General features: G+C 42.3%; 1 protein-coding gene across 2 annotated transcripts in view; it reads left to right on the top strand.

Annotated features, from left to right (window-relative positions):
• Positions 1–20,099, top strand: part of LOC149198105 (uncharacterized) — a 137,095-nt gene that overhangs the window by 63,527 nt on the left and 53,469 nt on the right. The window lies entirely within an intron of this gene.

The raw sequence follows: 20,099 nt of genomic DNA, 5'->3' as shown, positions 1-20,099 counted from the left end.
TTAGGTGAAGACAAAGCCCAAGCAAGAGTGAGGAAAAGCAATCACTAAGGGAAGCTGTTGGACAAGAACTTGGAACTAGTCCCAATGACGACTACATCTTACTTCAAATCTGAGGACAAGCTTAAGGACAAATTTGACTATCATGCATGGAAGATGTCTCTAGATTTGACATTGGAAGAAAATGATGCCATGGACTATGTCAAAGGAAGAGTAGTGGAGCCTCCTTCAAATGCATCCGCAGCTGCACAAACAAAGTACAAGAAAGGTGAGGTTAAAGCTAAGAAAATTATTGTTGATTCTATTCACAAGCCTTTGGTTGCCTATATTTCTGATTTGGAAACATCTAAGGAGATGTATGACAAGCTGGTTGGGATGCTCAAAGTAAATAATGCAAATCAAGTTCTCTTTCTCAAGAACGAGTTGAAAGACATTAAGATGGATAGAGGAGAATCCATTAAATCCTACTCCATGAGGATTACCGAGATCAAGAATGATCTCCTATCTATTAGAGAAGTCATTGTGACAGGGAGCTCACTCTTATTGCACTTGGGGGCCTTATGGGTTGTGTATAACACCACCATCCTCAACAATGACAGGATTCCGAGATTTGATGAATTATTGGCTAGATGCACTCAAGAAGAAATAAGGATGATGGAAAGAGACAAGCCCTCAAATGGAAACAATCCTACCGCCTTCTCCACTCATGCAAAGAGAAAAGAAACAAACTAGATGCATCTGGGAAGAAATGAACGTTTGTGGGCTACAGTGAAACTTCGAAGGCATATAAAATCATGTGCCTGGTCAAAGGGAAGTGTAAATAAGTCATGATGTCACTTTTGATGAAGATTCTGCCCTTAGGAAAGTCCAAGATCTTCCTATCCCTAGGAAGGACAATGATGATGACGATGATGATGCAGGAAAGTAGGATGAACCTCTCACTGATGACCCGATGCCCGATGTTGAAGGTCTGATGGATCCCATTGATCCACCTCCTAGTGAGCCCTCTACTTCAAGAAAAAGACCTTTGTGGCTCAAAGATACTCTTGAAGATGCTGAGAAACATATTGCACCGAGGGGGACATTTCGTGAAAGTAAGAAGCCGAACAGGTACCAAGGGTACTTAGCTGCCATGAGTACCATTGTACAATTTGAGCCTTGTACATTCAAAGAAGCCGTGAAACACCAAGTTTGGAAGGATGCGATGAACGAGGAGTATGAGTCGATCATGAAGAATGATGTCTGGGATGTGGTTCCTAGACCTAAGGACAAGTTAGTGGTCACTTCAAAATGGCTCTACAAGATCAAACATGGAGCTGATGGGAGTGCTGAAAAGTTCAAGGCCAGATTTGTTGCTCGAGGCTTCTCTCAAAAGGAAGGAGTAGACTACAATGAGATATTTGCACCAGTTTCCCAATATACCACCATCCATTCAATCATAAGCCTTGTTGCCTCGCAAGGATGGAGCCTAAACCAGATGGATGTCAAAACTACTTTCTTACGTGGCTCGCTTAAGAAGGAAGTCTATGTAGAACAACCCAAGGGGTTTGAAGTTCAAGATTGTAAGACACATGTATGCAGGTTGAAGGAAGCCCTCTATGGATTGAAGCAAGCCCCCAGGGCTTGGTATGAGAGGATTGATAGCTATCTTATGAAGCTGGGATTTACAAGGAGCAATGCTGACTTGAACCTATACTTCAAGGTTGAAAAGGACAAGCCCCTCATTCTGCTCCTTTATGTGGATGATCTCTTTCTGGCAGGTGATGACCCTCTCATTCATCAATGCAAGAGGGACCTGGCTTCCAAATTCGAGATGAAGGACCTAGGACTGATGCACTACTTCCTAGCATTAGAGGTCTGGCAAAATCCAGGTAAGATTTTCCTTTCTCAAGGAAAATACATTGTGAAACTACTTGAGAGATGTGGGATGGTGGAATGCAAGTTCGTATCTACTCCGGTGGAATTCAACTTTAAGAAGCTATGTGGAAGTGCTGCTCGGCCCGGATTAGCAAACCTTTCCAAGTATCGTCAACTTGTGGGGGCCCTGACGTTCTTGGTCAACTCCCATCTTGACATATGCTTTAGGTGAACATGTTGAGTCAATTTATGGTCGAGCCTCATCACATTCATTGGATTGCTGCTAAGAATCTCTTGAGATATCTTCGGGGCACAATCCACTATGGACTGAGATACACTGCTGGGAACTTGAGGCTACATGGATATTCAGATGCTGACTGGGCTGGCAGTGTGGTGGATTGTAAGAGCACGTCTGGGTGTTGCTTCTCTTTGGGGTCTGCTTCAATATCTTGGATGAGCAGGAAGCAGAAATCGGTTGCTTTAAGCACTGTTGAGGCCGAATACATTGTTGCGAGTATGGCCTGTTGTGAAGCTGTTTGGTTGAGGAAGCTCTTCAGTGAGCTATTTGAGCACGTTCTGGATACCGCCGCGATCTTTTGCGACAACCAGAGTGGGATTCGCCTATAAGAGAATACCGTGTTCCAAGACCGCTCCAAGCACATTGATATCAGGTACCACATTATCTGAGATATGGTACAAAGGGGAGCAATAAGGCTCCATCACATTAGAATAGATGAGAAGGTCGCAAACATTCTCATGAAGCCTTTGGGGAAGGTCAAATTCTTAACCTTCCGAGAGAGACTTGGAGTCGTGGAATGACCCTCTTATGAGGGTACCGTATGAGTTGGACACTGAGCTCTGGGAGCTCCTGGGGGCTTAGGGTGCTTCTTGGAGCTATGAGCGACCATAGGGTGAGTGGTTCACCTTCCCCTAGTGGTGTGCTAAATACAGGGTGAGTGGTTCACCTTCCCCTAGTGGTGCGCTAAATACAGGGTGAGTCGTTCACCTTCCCCTGTGATACCCCATGATGGTTGACATGTGTGTAGGGTAAGTGGTTCACCTTCCTCTATGATTGCAGACACATGTATGTAGGGTGAGTGGTTCACCTTCCCCTACGATTGTCATATGCATATGATGAGTGGTTCACCTTCTCCTATGGCATATGAGTAGGATGAGTGGCTCACCTTCTCCCGCCGATGCCCCAACACACATCCTACCCATGGAGTCCGAGACTCATGGGAAGTACCTCTCATCTGGCCAATGAGTTGGGAAAAGATGGTTAGGGACCATAGCACTATCGATGGATGCATCGTGTACTGTTGTACTCCCTATGACTAGGATGCATGGTGTTCAACAACTTGATTTGGGATTAAGGACTGACTTTTGTCAATAGAGAGTGGTATGATCTTATGACTCACTCTCAATCACTTCTTCTTCATTATTACTTCATGGTTCAGTAGAGCAGAGCAGAGAAGTGATGACAAAGATGGTACATGATGACAGGATGGCATGATGATGACAAATGGATTGGCAGGTGGAATTCTCCCTAGTTGAGAGGGAGTGTTAAAATTGGAAACTAGGGCCAAATTCCACCTTAGGACAACTCATATGATGGAGATGATTATTGCATTGGATTCCTCTTTTCGAGAGGTCCAATTTTGATATAAATATCATCTCATTCTGACAAGAAGAAGTGGAATTTTGAATTTATTCTCTCTCATGCACAAATTGTCAAGGTTTACCCTCTATCAAATAAAGCCTAATAGATGTGTCTCCACACCCTCAACGAATTGTATAAATAGGAGTGACCTCTCTCCTCATTTGGACATCACTCATCACATCACACATCTCTCTCTCCTCTCTTGATTGGTTCGTACAGCTTGGAGACAACCTCTCTCTTCTTTGCACGTGTGGTAGGAGGCTGAATTCTTCTGGGATAGAACAAAGTAGCATTGACCAGGGCTCATTTGACCTCCGTTGACTTTGGTTTTCAGAGTATAATTTTGATCTTTGGAGGCCGCATTTATTGGCACAGAAATGGAGGAGTTTGAGACAGTTTGACCAACATTGACTTCAGGGTGACTTCAGATTTGACCACAGAAATTACAATAGTGTTTCTCTCTCCTTTGAATGGGTTTGACCGAACTGTTTTGGGCTGAATTTGACTCTCCTGGAAGTCTGAATTGGACTGCTGTTGACAGAGTTGCTTGGAGGACATTTTTGTGCTACTTTGACCTGTGTTGACTTTCTGGTTAGGGCTGCAGTTGATTGCTGATTTTGACAGGGCTGTTTTGGGCAAGTAAATTTGATATTTGTACTCTCTCTCTGCTGAACTATTGAATAATGATAAGAAGATTTGATCGAAGGGTTATCCCCACATTGGGGTTTTTCCCTGGCATCCGCCAAATCTTGTGTCCTCTTGTCTTCTGCACATGTTTTTATGTTCTATCTGCATTTACTATCAATGTGTTTAAGTTAATGTGATTGCTACTGGAAATAATTGGAAATTGTCATCGGGCTGATAAGGAACATTGAAGTAAATTATGCTAAAGCATAGAACATACCACTTTTATCTAAAATTAACATATGTGCTGGAGTTAAACAACTAGCAAGGATCACCTGATCAAGTTCCAATGTTGATTGACCTTATCAAATGTGAGGTGATTGCTAATGAGGCTAACTACCAAGGTGCTGAACTTTTAGACCACTCCCCAAAGTTGATGAGTGGTAACTCACTGAAAGAAAGGCAATAATGAATTCCTTTCACTTAGCACGAAGTGATCATCATGAAGTATAAAAAACATGGCACCATAATGACTCAATGTGCACTAAAGAGACAATACAATAATATGACTCAAGATTCGTCTTATTGTCTCTCTAAATGCTACCCATTCATCAGACACAACACTCAAGGATTCCCTTATTGTTCTCATCTAGGCTTGACCTAACTAAAGGAAAAACCAAGTGAACAGATGACGTAGATGTAATATCCCCAATTTTGATTTTTCGCATTAGAGATGATTTTTGGAAGAGGAGGCAATTCTGGCATTGGGACTTAGGAGGAAAAAGGCAAATTGCAGCTCTTATGGAACATGGGGCCCACAAGAGAGAGAAATTTGGCCAAGAAGGGAATTCACACTCTTGGAGGGGAGAGGGAGAGGAGGGGGTGTGAATTAGGAGAGAAAAAGAGTGGGGCCCATCGAGGGGGAAAAGGAGGCCAACAATTATAAATAAGGAGAAGAGGCCTTCATTTGTATCTTTGATCATTTTACAATTTTAACGTTAGTTCTCTTGCGCTGCTATCCAAGACAATCGTGCTATTCAGCACAAGGAATTTCCGAGCGGGAATTCCACCTCTACCTTCGGTGAACTTTGAGTGTCACCCTAGGGGAGTTAGAAGGAGTCGATCTTAGGGCTTCTCTAGGAGCTTCATTGCAGACTATTTCCAGCTGGAGTGTGCTTCTCTTGGGGCGTAGAAGGAAATCCAAAGGGGTTGAGAGGAGCTACCAAACCGTGGACTTTTGGCTGGAGAATTTGTAGAGATTTATCCATTGGGGGATGAGTTTTTCCTTGGTGATTTGCAGGGCCAAGAGTGCTGCATTTTGGAGGGTCGAATTCATCTATTTCAGGGCCTGCGCAGGGGTTTCTGGACAAGCTACTGCGCAAACATTTTGACAGGGAGATTTCGGGAGTTCAGCCTAAGGAGAAATAAGGAGGTTTGGAGGAGATTTTCTAGGGATTGATTTGGCTTCCTACACTAGGATTCTTTCTATAGGGCGTTTTTCTAGCCAGTTGGAGCTACACACACTTCTTGGGGGTCACTGGGGCATATTGGATTCAACTGAAACCCTTTTTGGGATTTTGTGGGTTTGGTGAGAGGAGGCTAGGACTAATTTTACAGAATTTTACGAGCACTTCTGAGGGCAGAATCCCTAGTTCCATTCAACAGCCAACAACAAAAATTGTTGGAGAAGGGGGCTGTTTACTCGAGGACCATTTCCACCACTTGGATCCGTGAGATATTTTTGAGTTTTGTTGGAGTTGGTGTGGAGAACCTACATTTAATTTTGTGGAATTTTTGGAGTAGATTTGAGGGATGAAATCTCCGTTCACCTACAACAGCAGTGGTAGTAATTTTCTGGGTTAACGCAAAGGTTTTTAGTGGAGTCATTCCAACACTTAGGCATCACAATTCCAACCTGGATTTTGCCTAGCTTGCTGTAGCAAGCCCAGGTTCCTCTTTCAATGCTCATTTGCACTCAATTTTGCTCATAAATAAATAAAATGGCTTAGAGTTTTGGTGCATTTCCTCGTGTTTGATTTCTGTGTATGTGTTGAATTTCCTAGTTGTTGTTATAGCACATGTTTCTGTTATTCACTTAATATTTCTGTTAGGAATATTACAGTGGTATCAGAGCCATGATCTTGGCCAGCTGTGGGGTAACCAACTAGATCATGGAATATTTGGGCATGTATGCACAGTGACAGGTTAAACCATAGTCAACCCATGGGTCAAGGAAGATTTAGTATGTAGGAATTCTGGGGTGGAATCCGCTGGAACGATGAGAGATTGGCCCAGTTGAGGAAGGTGTCAGACCAGTTCCATCCTCATCCTCACAACAATGACACTAGAGGTACGCAGGCCGTGGGGGTGCATCCATCTACACCATGTGGGGAAAGTCGACAAACTTAGGGCACCAAATCTCCTCAAAAGGAGCAGGTAGGATAGGGACAGTTAGAGGGTGAGACTAGGAGGTGCTTTTGCTGGTGGAGACCTTGCTTTAGAAATCATGAGCTTGAAGAGGAGGTTAAGCATGAGGCCGAGGGCATGCAGGGTTGTGAGGGGCACGTAGATACACCCAACATGATGCAAGAGTCACCCTTGTTGGGGATTCCTTTGATAGCTCCGGCTAACACCTTGGGGGATAGAGTAGAGCATACACCCATAGGGCCATCCATTGACGAGGTGCCATGAGACACAGAGGTGTCCACTGTTAAGGAGGTGCCATCTGTTGTTGAGGTATCCATTGATGAAGTATCCGGGGTCGTGACCGAGTTTTCAAGTGATCGCAACGCACAACATATTGATGAGGTGTCAGGAGACATCTCCACCATTGATGAGGAGCCAATAGGCATAGAGGCATCCAGGTCTATGATAGAATTGTTGGATGACATTCACCTACGGTCGATTGGCGAGGATGTTTTGGAGGAGCAGTTGGAGACTCAAGTGGAGGCCATGATGGAGGAAGATGCACAACCATCCTTTGTGCTAGACATTGACGAGCGGCAGCACGGAGAGCATGTACTGGGATTTCAACATAGTTCGCTTCAAAGGCACGCTGACGGGGCCTACAACGTTATTATCTCACCCTTATGCATTGGACTGAGAGAGGCGGAGTTGTCTAGACAAATCATAGGGGATGACCAGGTCAGTAGGGGCCAACAACTTGAGTTGAGTATGGCACAACGTTAGCATGGAGGGCTTGTTCCATACACAGGAGATTGTACATTCGATCCCTCCTTTGGGATTGGATGGCGAGAGGTACTGAGCTGGTACCTGATGGAGCAGGTTAGGTAGTTGGGTACATCCATGGCCGCATTTCAGCAGAGGCCGTGGATTACCAGAGGGGCTCGAAGGCTAGACTGTTGTTGGGATCCAGGTGGGGTTTCCCATCACATCATAGAGTCGGTAGGTGACAGTAGTAGCTGCGTGATGGATCCGATGATTGGGTGCACACACATTTTCAGATCTACATCAGCACTAGTGACAGGATGGTTTGACAGGAGAGCAAACAAATTTCACGAGTTATATTGACATATTGATCGAGCGTGGGATCACAGGGTGATTAGCCTACTCTGGCAGGAATTGGTAGGAGGAGATTCCATCAGCAGGCCACCGGATATGGCATCATATGGAGATAGTGCTCTCTCATTGATGTATTGGGCACCAGAGCTACTGAGATTCAACACGATAACATTATTCTTGATTGCATGTAAGGAGTTGGGCCACTGAGGTGTACCTAGGCAAATGAGGAGGTGTAGATCACATCATGGTGGGGGATGCATGGGCACACATGGGATGCCATAGGGTACATGGTGGCATGGCATTGAGCATTGGCATCTAGTGGTGCATGGAGTTGTGCCTTGGAGTTTAGTGCTATGCAGAGGAATGTAGGGGTACATATTTGTGTGCAATAGAGCATGATGATGCACAAAAGGTTGTTGGAGTGTTGCTGCCAAAGAGATCTTTTGACGATGGCCTCAGGCACACCATTGGGTTTGACACACTCAAATTTAGAGAGCGAGTTGATCACAGGGCTGACCATTAGCTTCCATTTATCACTCTCCAGCATTGCACACTAACACAGGGGACTTGGATATCGTCTCTTGATGCTCTCTCATGAGCAACAGACCCAGGAGGTTCATTTGAGACGGTTGGACAAGACACGGTGCATCGGGAGAGAGGCTTTCCAACTGTGGCATATGGTCAGGGAGTGAGTTGGGGGATGCAGGCTTGGGGGTAGCCAAATCTTTTGCAAAGCTAACACTTGCACCACCCTTGAGCCCACATTTAGGGAGATGCAGGACCCCCTTTTGGCGAGACATTCCGAGGTGTCTTAGGAGCATCCACAGCGGTTGGTGGACCTTACTTGTAGGTGGATGTTTAGATTCCAGGCAATATTGGGGAGCGCTTTCAGGAGGCAGGACGACAGATCCCACTGCGTGGTATGGTCGACATAGGGCAATTTTGCATGCACCAGATTGGTTCGTGATGTATGGAGTCCATATATTGATTGCACACAGGGACCTGAGACATGGTACAAGTTGGTGCCAACAACTGTCAAGACTGCCATAGTCGTTCTGGCTGTGGGATTCAAGGATTTGGTTGGTTGATTGGAGTCTGGACACTCTGTTTCATGATGAGCGAGATCAAGACAAAGGATGATCCAACTCACACTTGGTTTGACATGTGGGGGAGCGTTGAGGCTTTTGTAGCATGGCAAGGCTTGTTCCTTGTTGCTGCTATGGATCGGGGTGAGTGTTGGATGGGTAGGCCATGACATCATGGAGATGCCTAGGCTAGATACGTTGGGGCTCTATAGATATTTTGCCATCAGGTCCCAGGAGAGGAGGATACAACTTGTGCATAATGGGCAGACCATCTTGGTCAGAGTTGCGCAATGACAACATGGTGGGACCCTTTTTATACTAGCATGGATCTGGGCATTACAGGACTTGGAAGTACAACTACCCTTGGGGATGAGTTGATTTCTACAGGGGAAGATCACTCAGATCTTCGGTCAGGCTTTTGTGACTCGTTGATGGCATGGGGGACTTCATCAACATGGCAGGTTGGTTAGCAGGAGGATATTAGGGGAAGTCCATACGAGAGAGACTTCATCTCCATGGGGATTGGGTTGTATCTTTAGGAGTTTACCCTTGGAGTGCAAGAGGTGGACTACTCGGTAGGGTAGCTTCATGGGAGTTGTATAGAGTCCTACATTATCATGATGCTCTACTTATTGGTAGTATGCAAGGGCTTATGATACCTATACTTGGTTGGACTGTGAGTGGAGCAAGGGGTGCTTCACAATGATTAGGATGGGTTGGGATCCAGGTATCGGGGGATTCCTTCACGACCAGACAATGCAGAGATCGAGGATGACTCAGTGGCACCTTTGGGACCCCGACATTACTGGTGGTGATAGTGGTGATCAACAGTTAGAGGGGGCACTTGTTCAGGCATTGCTTGAGGACAAGCAATTTTTGGCGGGGAGGACTGTAATATCCCCAATTTTGATTTTTCACATTAGAGACAATTTTGGAAGAGCAGGCAATTTCGGCGTTGGGACTTAGGAGGAAAAAGGGAAATTGCAGCGCTAGTGGAACATGGGGTCCACAAGATAGAGAAATTTGGCCAAAAAGGGAACTCGCACTCTTGGAGGGGAGAGAGAGAGGAGAGGGTACGAATTCGGAGAGAGAAAGAGTGGGGGCCACCAAGGGGGAAAGGAGGCCAACAATTATAAATAAGGAGAAGAGGCATTCATTTGTATCTTTGATCATTTTACAATTTTAACATTAGTTCTCTTGAGTTTCTTAGCCAAGACAACCGTGCTGTTCAACACAAGGAATTTCCGAGCGGGAATTCCACCTCTACCTTCGGTGAACTTCTAGCGTCACCCTAGGGGAGTAAGAAGGAGTCCATCTCAGAGCTTCTCTAGGAGCTTCATTGCAGAGTATTTCCAGCTGGAGCATGCTTCTCTTGGGGTGTAGAAGGAAATTCGAAGGGGTTGAGAGGAGCTAGCAAACCGTGGAGTTTTGGCCGGAGAATTTGCAAAGATTTATCCATAGGGAGGATGAGTTTTTCCTTGGTGATTTGCAGGGCTGAGAGTGCTGCATTTTGGAGGGCCGAATTTATCTATTTCAAGGGGTTTCTGGACAAGCTATTGCGCAAACATTTTGACCGAGAGATTTGGGGAGTTCGGGCTAAGGAGAAATAAGGAGGTTTGGAGGACTGATTTGCAAGGGTTGGAAGAGATTTTCCAGTGACTGATTTGGCTTCCTGCAGTAGGATTCTTTCTACAGGGCATTTTTCCAACCAGTTGGAGCCACACGCACTTCTTGGGGGTCACCAGGGCATGTTGGATTCAGCACAAACCCTTTCTGGGTTTTTGTGGGTTTGGTGAGAGGAGGCTAGGATTAATTTTACAGAATTTTCTGAGCACTTCTGAGGGCAGAATTCCTAGTTCCATTCAGCAGCCAACAACAAAAATTGTTGGAGGAGGGCGCAGTTTACCTCGGGACCATTTCCACCACTTGGGTCCGTGAGATATTTCTGGGTTTTGTTGGAGCTGGTGTGGAGAGCCTACATTTAATTTTGCAGAATTTTTGGAGTAGATTTGAGGGCCGAAATCTTAGTTCACCTACAGCAGCAGTGGTAGTAATTTTCTGGGTTAGCGCAGAGGTTTTTGGTGGAGTCATTCCAGCACTTGGGCATCACAATTCCAACTTGGGTTTTGCCTAGCTTGCTGTAGCAAGCCCAGGTTCCTCTTTCCATACTCATTTGTACTCCATTTTGCTCAGAAATAAATAAAATGGCTCAGAGTTTTGGTGCATTTCCTCTTGTATTTGATTTCCTGTGTATGTATTGAATTTCCTAGTTGTTGTTATAGCACATGTTTCTGTTATTCACTTAATATTTCTGTTAGGAATATTACAATAGAACTCAAAGTTTGACTCTCAACAAACAATGGACAGCGAGATTATTGATATATGTGACCCAAAAGAAAAACAGACCAGCCCTACAAGACAACATGCTGATATAAAGAGGAAAAGATCAGCACATTATTAACTAGGATGGAATAGCAACTAAAGTGAAGGAAAAAATTGCCAATGAAAGACTATTTGTTTTCCTAAATTGCAAATATCAACAATGCAGAAATTTGAAATTGATACTATGGAAATCAACAATAAAGCTACTTCCCAAAACCCAAAAATTTGCCTCAATATTCTATTGTTTTTTAGGTAGAAATCAGAGTCCAAAGATCTTATTTTGGAAGTTTCTCAAAGTTGCTGTGATCAATTAACATACTCGAATGCCCAATATAACCATGCAGCCAAGTGATTATTAGGTGGGAAAGATCAACATAGTCAACCCTCCAGTGCAACCAATCATGAAGTCTCATAAGCTGGAAAAATACTTTCATTTGTTTGCTGCTTAAGAAACTAATAAACACTGTCGGAAGGAATTTGGAGCGTGATACCTCAACAGTGATCAACAAGAAGAGTCTTCAAATTTGCCTGCTGAAACACCTCCTTCATTTTGAGCTCATCTGGATCATGAGTAACCTGGATACCCAGACAATGATCAAGCGAAAGGTCTCCTTGAAGAGGAAAATCTGAATGCAAGATGCATGGCAGATTTTGAGAAAGATTAACTTCTGGTTGATCTAAAGATTGGTCCTGTCGTAATGGTATATGATAGACTGTTCTTGAATCATTATGGGAATAGGCATTGACAAGGTATCTTGTTGATCCAATTTTGCATAGTTGATTGTTGCTCTTCTTCTTGAACTTTATCGTCATTGAATGAACCAAGAAACCCACTTAAAAATTTGGCTTTTCAGCATCATCTTCCTGGAACTTTGCATGACTCAAGTGGCGCAACTACTGGATCATGTCATCCAAACATAAGTTCGAACTATGCAAAAGTGATGGATCATGGTGTTTTGGAGCAGCTAACAGTTGAGTCTCATTCTATGTGGTAATCTTCATTGGCTGCCCGCTAGGGCCCTTGCTTCTTTTTAGATCATTCTTGGTGATCTCATCCACCATGGCTGCTACCTGTGCATCTCTGATCTTTGAAACAAATACTTGCCTCCTTGGTATAGCAATACTAGTGGGTACTATAGCACTCCTGTAGGCTTCTAACCGCCCTAATCTCAAAGGAAAAACCTTTGGCCAAGTACTTTCTCCATTGTTGTCAGAAAACTGATATATCTGGTAACTGTTGTAATCCTCAGCAAAGGAAATGCTTCACCTTGGTGGGTTTATATTTATGAGCTTCTTTTTGCTTGATTGGACCCCCTTAGCTGTTGAGAAATGTAGGGGCAGCTAGATTAGAGGATTTATCTTAACTTGATAACTGCTTGTGATATATTTTTACTTTACTTTGATTAGCTTCTTCTTTCACTTGATTATTATTAGTGTTCTTTATCATCAAACAACTAACAGGTAAAAAAATCAATGAGACAATAGGACACAAGATGTAGGTGATTAGCTAGGGCCAAAACCTCTCCAACTGAGAGGAAAACCCACAAGAATTCTTCTTTTCTTATAGAACTTCAATTGACGAATTCCAAGATCTATGACGCTTGACCAAGACCCTCCAAGACCAAGTCAAACCATGCTTCAAACAACCTCTGCAATTTCGACCTACCCAGTAGATTCTTTTGGAACTTCGACCTGCCCAACAAATTCTTCTGCAACTTCGACCTGCCCAGCAAATTCTTTTGCCTAACAAATGTAGAAACCCTAACACAAGAGAGAGAGGCCCAAAAATTTTAATTTAGTTTTTCTCCTTCTTTTTCATCCTTTTCCAGCTTCTATCTTGAGAAGATCGAACTTGCTTGAGTGAATCTGCAAATGAGGTCAAGTTCCTTCTTATTTATAGGCTTGTGAGGGGTACGAATTGCTATCTTTAGGCCGACTTGTTTCTTCATGTAGGCCGACTTGATCTAGGTGTTGTACCTCTGAGATAGTAGTTGGTCAGGCTACCAATGCCAGAGCATCTAAAATAATTGTTTTGGGGGATTTTTGGTTTAAGTTTATGGAAGACCAATGAATGAAGACAGATACAGAATTGAAGTAATAAATCTTTTTGGGTATATTAATACTTCAGTAAGGGGCTGCTATAAAGCATTACACAGTGATATAGATCAAAATAGTGATGAGTAGAAGACAACAAAAAAATATGATTATCACAGTTTCCAGACTGTAAAACAGAACAATCACAAGTTGGAAAACCTCCTAAACTACGTTCCAGAGGTTCAAGGCAGTGTACTTAATGTTGGCATTATGATTCAAGTGTTGTCCTTGATGGCAACTCACTCAGAGGATGGTACAGGTGCTCAGAGGTTGGTACAAGTGATGGCATCTTAATCAGAAGACAGATCTCAGTACAGCATGCCAAGGAAGCTCATACACGCCGTTTCGTTAAGCCCAAGTCGCGTGTACACGCTAGTTCGATTCATAAAAAGCGCGTGTATGTGGAAAGGTTCCTTTGGTCCATGGTGGTTAGTCCTTGGAAGTTGTGCCTATGATTTCGGACCATTGTGTCTCGACGGGCGTGTCGATCCCTAGTTTTGAAGTTGATGGTATTGTGTTACTATGGTTTTGGCTCTTGGTATTGAGCTAGGCCTAAGACTATATAAGGAGAAGAAGATCATTAGGCAATATCATCTTTCGACAAGGGCTTGAATATCTAAGAGTGAAAGAGATCTGATTTGCAGGTGCTGGGTTGCTTGATCTAAGCCAAGGAGAGATCACATTGGTTGATGGAAGACTAGATCTAAGGATAGATCAGGATCTAATGGTTTGAAATGCACTATCATGATATGGTTGATTATGCTTATTTCTAGATCTGGATATTGTCGCAATGCTATGTTCTGGGTCTAACTAATGTCTGGTACAGCTGCAAATTGAGAAAGTTTATTTTTAGATCTGTACGCAGGTTGGCTTCGGTAAAAGAGCGTGTATACGCGGGTTTGGCTCATTGAAGTAGCGTATATCTTTTGAAGCTTGTTTTTGGGTTTACAGTGGGGTTTGACAGTTATTGCAGAGTTCTGTAGTCTGCTCTGTGTTCTGATAACTGGTGATTGACAGGGTTCAGTGATTCAGAGTTTGGTTGTTTTATGCTTCAATGATCTGTTGTGGAAATTGAATGAATTGTGGTCTTCAGATTGTAATGTTGTGCTTCAGGAATATTCAAGTCTGAAAATGTATGAAAGGTGATACCTGAAGAAAAGAAGATTGTAGGTCAGCACCTACGTACTAGTATCTTGGCTAGTACAAGAACAAAGGGGGTTGGAGCTCCCTTCCAAGGAAGTTTGGAGAACGAGAGAAGGTTGTAGCCTTCTGCAGGTTGTAGCCTGCGTACTGGTATAAGGCTGCACCAGTACAAAAGATTGTAAACTGAAGTTTCTTAAAGAAAGATAGAGATAACTTGCAGCAGGTGGTTTTCACCCACATTGGGTTTCCACCTTATATCTTGGTGTTCATGTGTGTGGCTTTTGATCCGTTCTGTTATACTGCATCTGCTTACTGTTAATGTGCTGAATAATGTCCTGATGAACTTAACTGAAGAATAAGCTAACTAAGTTATGAGTTTTCTGCTTATACGCTGTTTTATTTAGTCACAGTAGCGTGTACACGCTGTTTTACTTAACTGAAGTAGCGTATATGTTTCTGAGCATTGAAAAGGTTTGATTGATCTGATAATACTGATTCACCCCCCCTCTCAGTATTATTTCCAACAATTGGTATCAGAGCAGGTCCTTCAGGAAGCTTGATCGCTTGAAGGTAGATCATTCATCATGAGCAACTACGAGAAAGAAGCATCAATCAGGCCACCGGTTTTTGATGGAACAAATTTCAATTATTGGAAGGTAAGAGTTACTGCATATCTTCAATCTCTTGGTACAGAAGTTTGGAACATTGTAGAAACAGGCTATGCTTTTCCTTCAGCTACTCCTACAGATCCAGCTGAGAAAAAGACATATGAAACAAATGCAAAAGCAGTCAGTACTCTATTAGGAAGTATATCCCAAACAGAATTCATGAAGGTCATGCACTTCAAATCAGCAAAAGAGATATGGGACAAAATGATCACTAGCTATGAAGGAGATGAACAGGTAAAGGAAGCTAAACTTCAAACTCTCAGGATTCAATATGAGACTCTCAAGATGTATAATGATGAAAGTGTGGCTAATTATTTTCTTCGGGTAGATGAGATTGTTAATTGTATGAAAAATTTGGGTGAAGAAATAAAAGAGACTATAGTAGTTCAAAGATTCTAAGATCATTATCCCCCAAGTTTGAATCTAAAGTATCTGCAATAGAAGAAAAGGAAAATCTCAAAGTTCTCACTATGTCTCAGCTACATGGAATTCTAACTGCTTATGAAATGAGAAAGGGAGGTCCATCAGACAGAAGGGAAGCTGCTTTTAAGGCATCAGGAAAAGAAGATTACTATGAAGCAAGCCATGTTCCAGAAGAAGAGGAAGAAGAATCAAATTTTGTCAGAAATCTTCAAAGGGGTGCTGGAAGGTTCAGAGGTAAGCTACCTTTCAAATGCTTTGCTTGTGGAAGAGTAGGTCATTATGCTGCAAAATGTCCTAATAAAGATAAAGGAAAAGAACCTGCTAGATGGAATAAGAAACAAAGTGCAAATAAGAAAAGCTACTACACCCATGAAGATAGTGATGGCTTATCAAACAGTGATGAAGATGAACAAGGTAATAAATATAAGCTATTAATGGCATTTGAAGATGATGATTATGAGGATGCTGTAGATGTGGATAATCTCTATAATGAAATTACTAGACTCAAGAGATGCATAGAAGAAAAGAGTGTGATCATTGATACTTTGCAATTTCAAATTGATGAAAAGGAAAAACATCTTGAAAAACTAGAAGGTGAAATTGTTGGTCTCAGAAAAGAAATTGAGAAAACAAAAGCTATTAATCTTAAGTTTGTCAAAGGATCTGAAACTTTGGATGAGATTATCAATGTGCAGCGGTCTCCTCTAAACAAGACAGGTTTGGGCTATAATGGAGAAACCTCTCAAGCATCCACCTCAAAAAGTTATCTTGATGCAGCAAGAAGAAATGAGCAGAAGAACAATGAAGATAATCAGGTAAAGCAGGGACGAATTACAAACAGAAACTATCAGGGACAATCCTTCTTAAGGGTGAACAAAAGCTACAACCAACCACAGGTAAAATCTTCTCAGTTTGGCACAAGAATAGATGAAAATAGAAATTACAATCAGTTGGCTGGTAGATTCAATAACCGCAGAAGCTTCTTCAATGGACAATGCTTTTCTTGCCATAACTTTGGTCACAAAGCAGCTCAATGTGTTGCATATAAAACAATCATGACTAGGGAAGCTCAAAAACAAAGAAGTATGACAGGGATTACAAAGAGGACCTATAACAACTTTTCGGTTCTTGAAAATGAAGTTGAATGTTCTATTTGCAATAATTTTGGTCATAAAGAATCTGAATGCAGGAGCAGGTTTCAGGAGAAAAAGGAACAAGCCACGAGCACCAAAAAATGGAGAATAAAAGAACCTCAGACAGAAAGATGTGGGATAGCGTTTTATGCAGAAGGACAGGAAAATCTATGGTACATTGACAGTGGATGTTCGAAACATATGACAGGTGATAAAGAAAAACTTGAATCTTATTCTACTTTAGAAAAGGGAAAGAAAGTTTCTTTTGGAAATGATACTCCTGCAACTATAAAAGGAAAAGGTATTGCTCCTTTGAAAGAAAAGGTCAAGGCTGGAAATGTTTTGTATGTTGATGGATTGAAGCATAATCTTCTAAGTGTCAGTCAGATGTGTGATCAAAAAACCGAGGTTATTTTCAGATCGAATGGATGTCTTGTTCGTGATCTTGATACAGGTAAAACAGTTCTCAAAGGCAAAAGAACTCCAAATAATCTGTACATATTTGAAGAAGGACAACAACAATGCTATCTTAGCAAGGATGAAGAGCACTGGTTATGGCATCGAAGGTTGGGACATCTAAGCTTCTCACAAATAAGAAAAGCATGCAAATATCAGGCAGTTCGCGATCTTCCAGATATCAAAATTCCAGACAACACCATATGCAAATCTTGTCAGTTTGGAAAGCAAACCAGAACTAACTTTCCAGAAAAGGAAGGATCAGCTAGCTTGCCTCTTGAGCTAGTCCATACAGATGTATGTGGTCCATTTAGGAAAAGGACACCTCGAGGAGAAGAATATCTGATATTATTCATTGATGATTTCTCAAGGTTTGTTTGGTTAGGGCTTATGAAGCACAAAGATGAAGCATTCGAAAAATTCAAATCCTTCAAAGCATTGGCTGAAAATGAATCAGGACACAAAATTAAGTGCCTCAGATCTGACAGAGGTGGGGAGTTCACATCAAATGAATTTTTCGATTTCTGCGATGAACATGGGATAAGAAGAGAATTCTCTACAGCTAGAACTCCTCAGCAAAATGGGGTTGTGGAAAGAATGAACAGAACTATCCAACAAATGGCTCGTGCTATGCTCGATGAATCAGGTACTCCTGCAACCTTCTGGGGTGAAGCTGCACATGCTGCTGTTATCATTCTTAACAAAACAAATGTCCGAGTAAACAGCACTCAAACACCTCATGAGCTTTGGAGTGGTAAAACTCCTTCCGTGAAGCATTTCAAAATCTTTGGGAGCAAATGTTATATTAAGAATACTGATGAGCAACTTGGCAAACTTGAACCTAGAGCAGATGAGGGCATTCTTCTTGGTTATTCTCCACATAGCAAAGCATACAAGTGCTACAATAAAAGACTTGGCAGAATTGTTGACAGTATTGATATAGTGGTTGATGAGAAGGGATATATTCCTAGGCAAGTTCATCATGAAGACATTGAAGAAGATGAAGGTTACTCTCAAAGGCGAAATGATGAAGAAGAAGAACCTCAAGAAGAAGAAGAATCTCAAGAAGAACCAGAGGAGCAGACAAGAATAGAAGAGAAGACTCCATCCAGATATGTCCAAAAGAATCATCCAGAAACTCAGATTGTGGGGCAGAAAGAAGCAGGAGTACAAACAAGAAGGACACTTGCAGAAGCTTCAAGCTACTTGGCTCTACTCTCCTCCATTGAACCACAAAATGTGAAAGAAGCATGCAAAGATGAATGTTGGGTCAAAGCAATGGATGAAGAACTTGAGCAAATCGAAAGGAACAACACTTGGGAATTAGTTCCTAGACCAAAAGATAAGAATGTAATAGGAACAAAATGGGTCTTCAAGAATAAGTTAAATGAAAATGGAGAAGTAATTAGAAACAAGGCCAGACTTGTTTGTAAAGGGTATGCACAGCAAGAAGGAATAGATTTTGAAGAGACCTTTGCTCCTGTGGCAAGACTAGAGGCCATCCGAATGTTCCTTGCTCTCTCAAGCTTTCAAAACTTCAAGGTATTTCAAATGGACGTGAAATCAGCCTTCCTGAATGGAGACTTAGAAGAAGAAGTATATATTGAGCAGCCAGATGGGTTCATTCTTGGAAATGATCCAAACCTTGTATGCAGATTGAAAAAGGCACTCTATGGGCTCAAACAAGCTCCAAGGGCTTGGTACTATCGGTTGGACAAATATCTTCACCAACAAGGCTTTTCAAAAGGATCAGCAGATAGCAATCTCTATATAAAAGTTGAAAATAACAAATTGCTAATTCTTGTTGTTTATGTAGATGATATTATTTTTGGCAGCAATGAAGAGACCATGAGTCAAAACTTTGCCTTGGTTATGCAGAAAGAATTCGAAATGTCACTTCTTGGAGAATTGACATATTTTCTTGGATTGCAAATCCAACAAAATGAAGGAGGTATCTTCTTGTCTCAAACCAAATACCTCAAGCAGATCTTGAAGAAGTATGGCATGGAAGAGTCAAAGCCAGTATGTACACCCATGGTTACAGGATGCAGCCTCAGTGCAAATGATGAATCAGCAGCAGTTCACCAACCCACTTATAGATCCATGATTGGGAGTTTGCTTTATTTGACAGGTACTCGACCAGATATTACACATGCAGTAGGAATGGTTGGAAGATTTCAAGCCAACCCAAAGGAAACTCATCTTCAGGCAGTCAAAAGAATCTTCAAATATCTTCAAGGGACCCAAAACTATGGCTTATGGTATCCTAGAAATACTGATCTCACTCTTCATGCTTACACAGATGCAGATTGGGCTGGAAGTGTGGATGATAGGAAAAGCACAAGTGGAGGTGCTTTCTTCATGGGTTCCAGATTAGTATCTTGGTTCAGCAAGAAACAAAGTTCGATTGCCTTATCTACAGCTGAAGCAGAATATGTGGCTGCAGCATCTTGTTGCACACAACTTCTTTGGATGATGCAGACCTTGCAGGACTTTCAAATCACTTGCACTCCACCTGTCTCTATCTTATGTGATAATACAAGTGCAATCAGCATTTCAAAGAATCCTGTCATGCACTCAAAGACCAAGCACATACCAATCAAGTACCATTTTCTTCGGGAACAAGTGCTTGAGCAGAAGGTCAAGTTGGAGTATGTTCCTTCTAAGGAGCAAGTTGCTGATATTCTCACAAAACCACTGCCCAGGGAAACTTTTGAATATCTCAGACAAAAGCTGGGAGTAGTTGATGCTTCATCCTGTTGTTGAAGATTGTTTGTTCTACAGAAAAGTTGGTATACGCAGGTTACGGAAGGGATATGAGCGTATACACGCGGATTTATGTTGGGTAAGTCGCGTGTATGCTGGACGCTTGTTGCAGAAAGAATATCCGCGTACATACGCTGTTTTATACAGGATAAAACGCGTATATGAAGTTCTGAACAGCAAGGGAAAACTCTGAAGTTCTGAACAGCAATAGGAATGTCAGAATTCTTCAGGCACAGTTTCAGGGAGTGCAACAGGCACAGGTTCAGGGGAGCAGCTCAAAAGTCTCATA

This window comes from Pinus tabuliformis, chromosome 2_2, assembly GCF_031772625.1.
Source record: "Pinus tabuliformis cultivar Carrire ecotype Pingquan chromosome 2_2, CPIR1, whole genome shotgun sequence".
Taxonomy (NCBI): domain Eukaryota; kingdom Viridiplantae; phylum Streptophyta; class Pinopsida; order Pinales; family Pinaceae; genus Pinus; species Pinus tabuliformis.
Note: the sequence above shows the minus strand (reverse complement) of the source record. Positions and strands in the feature narration are given on the sequence as shown.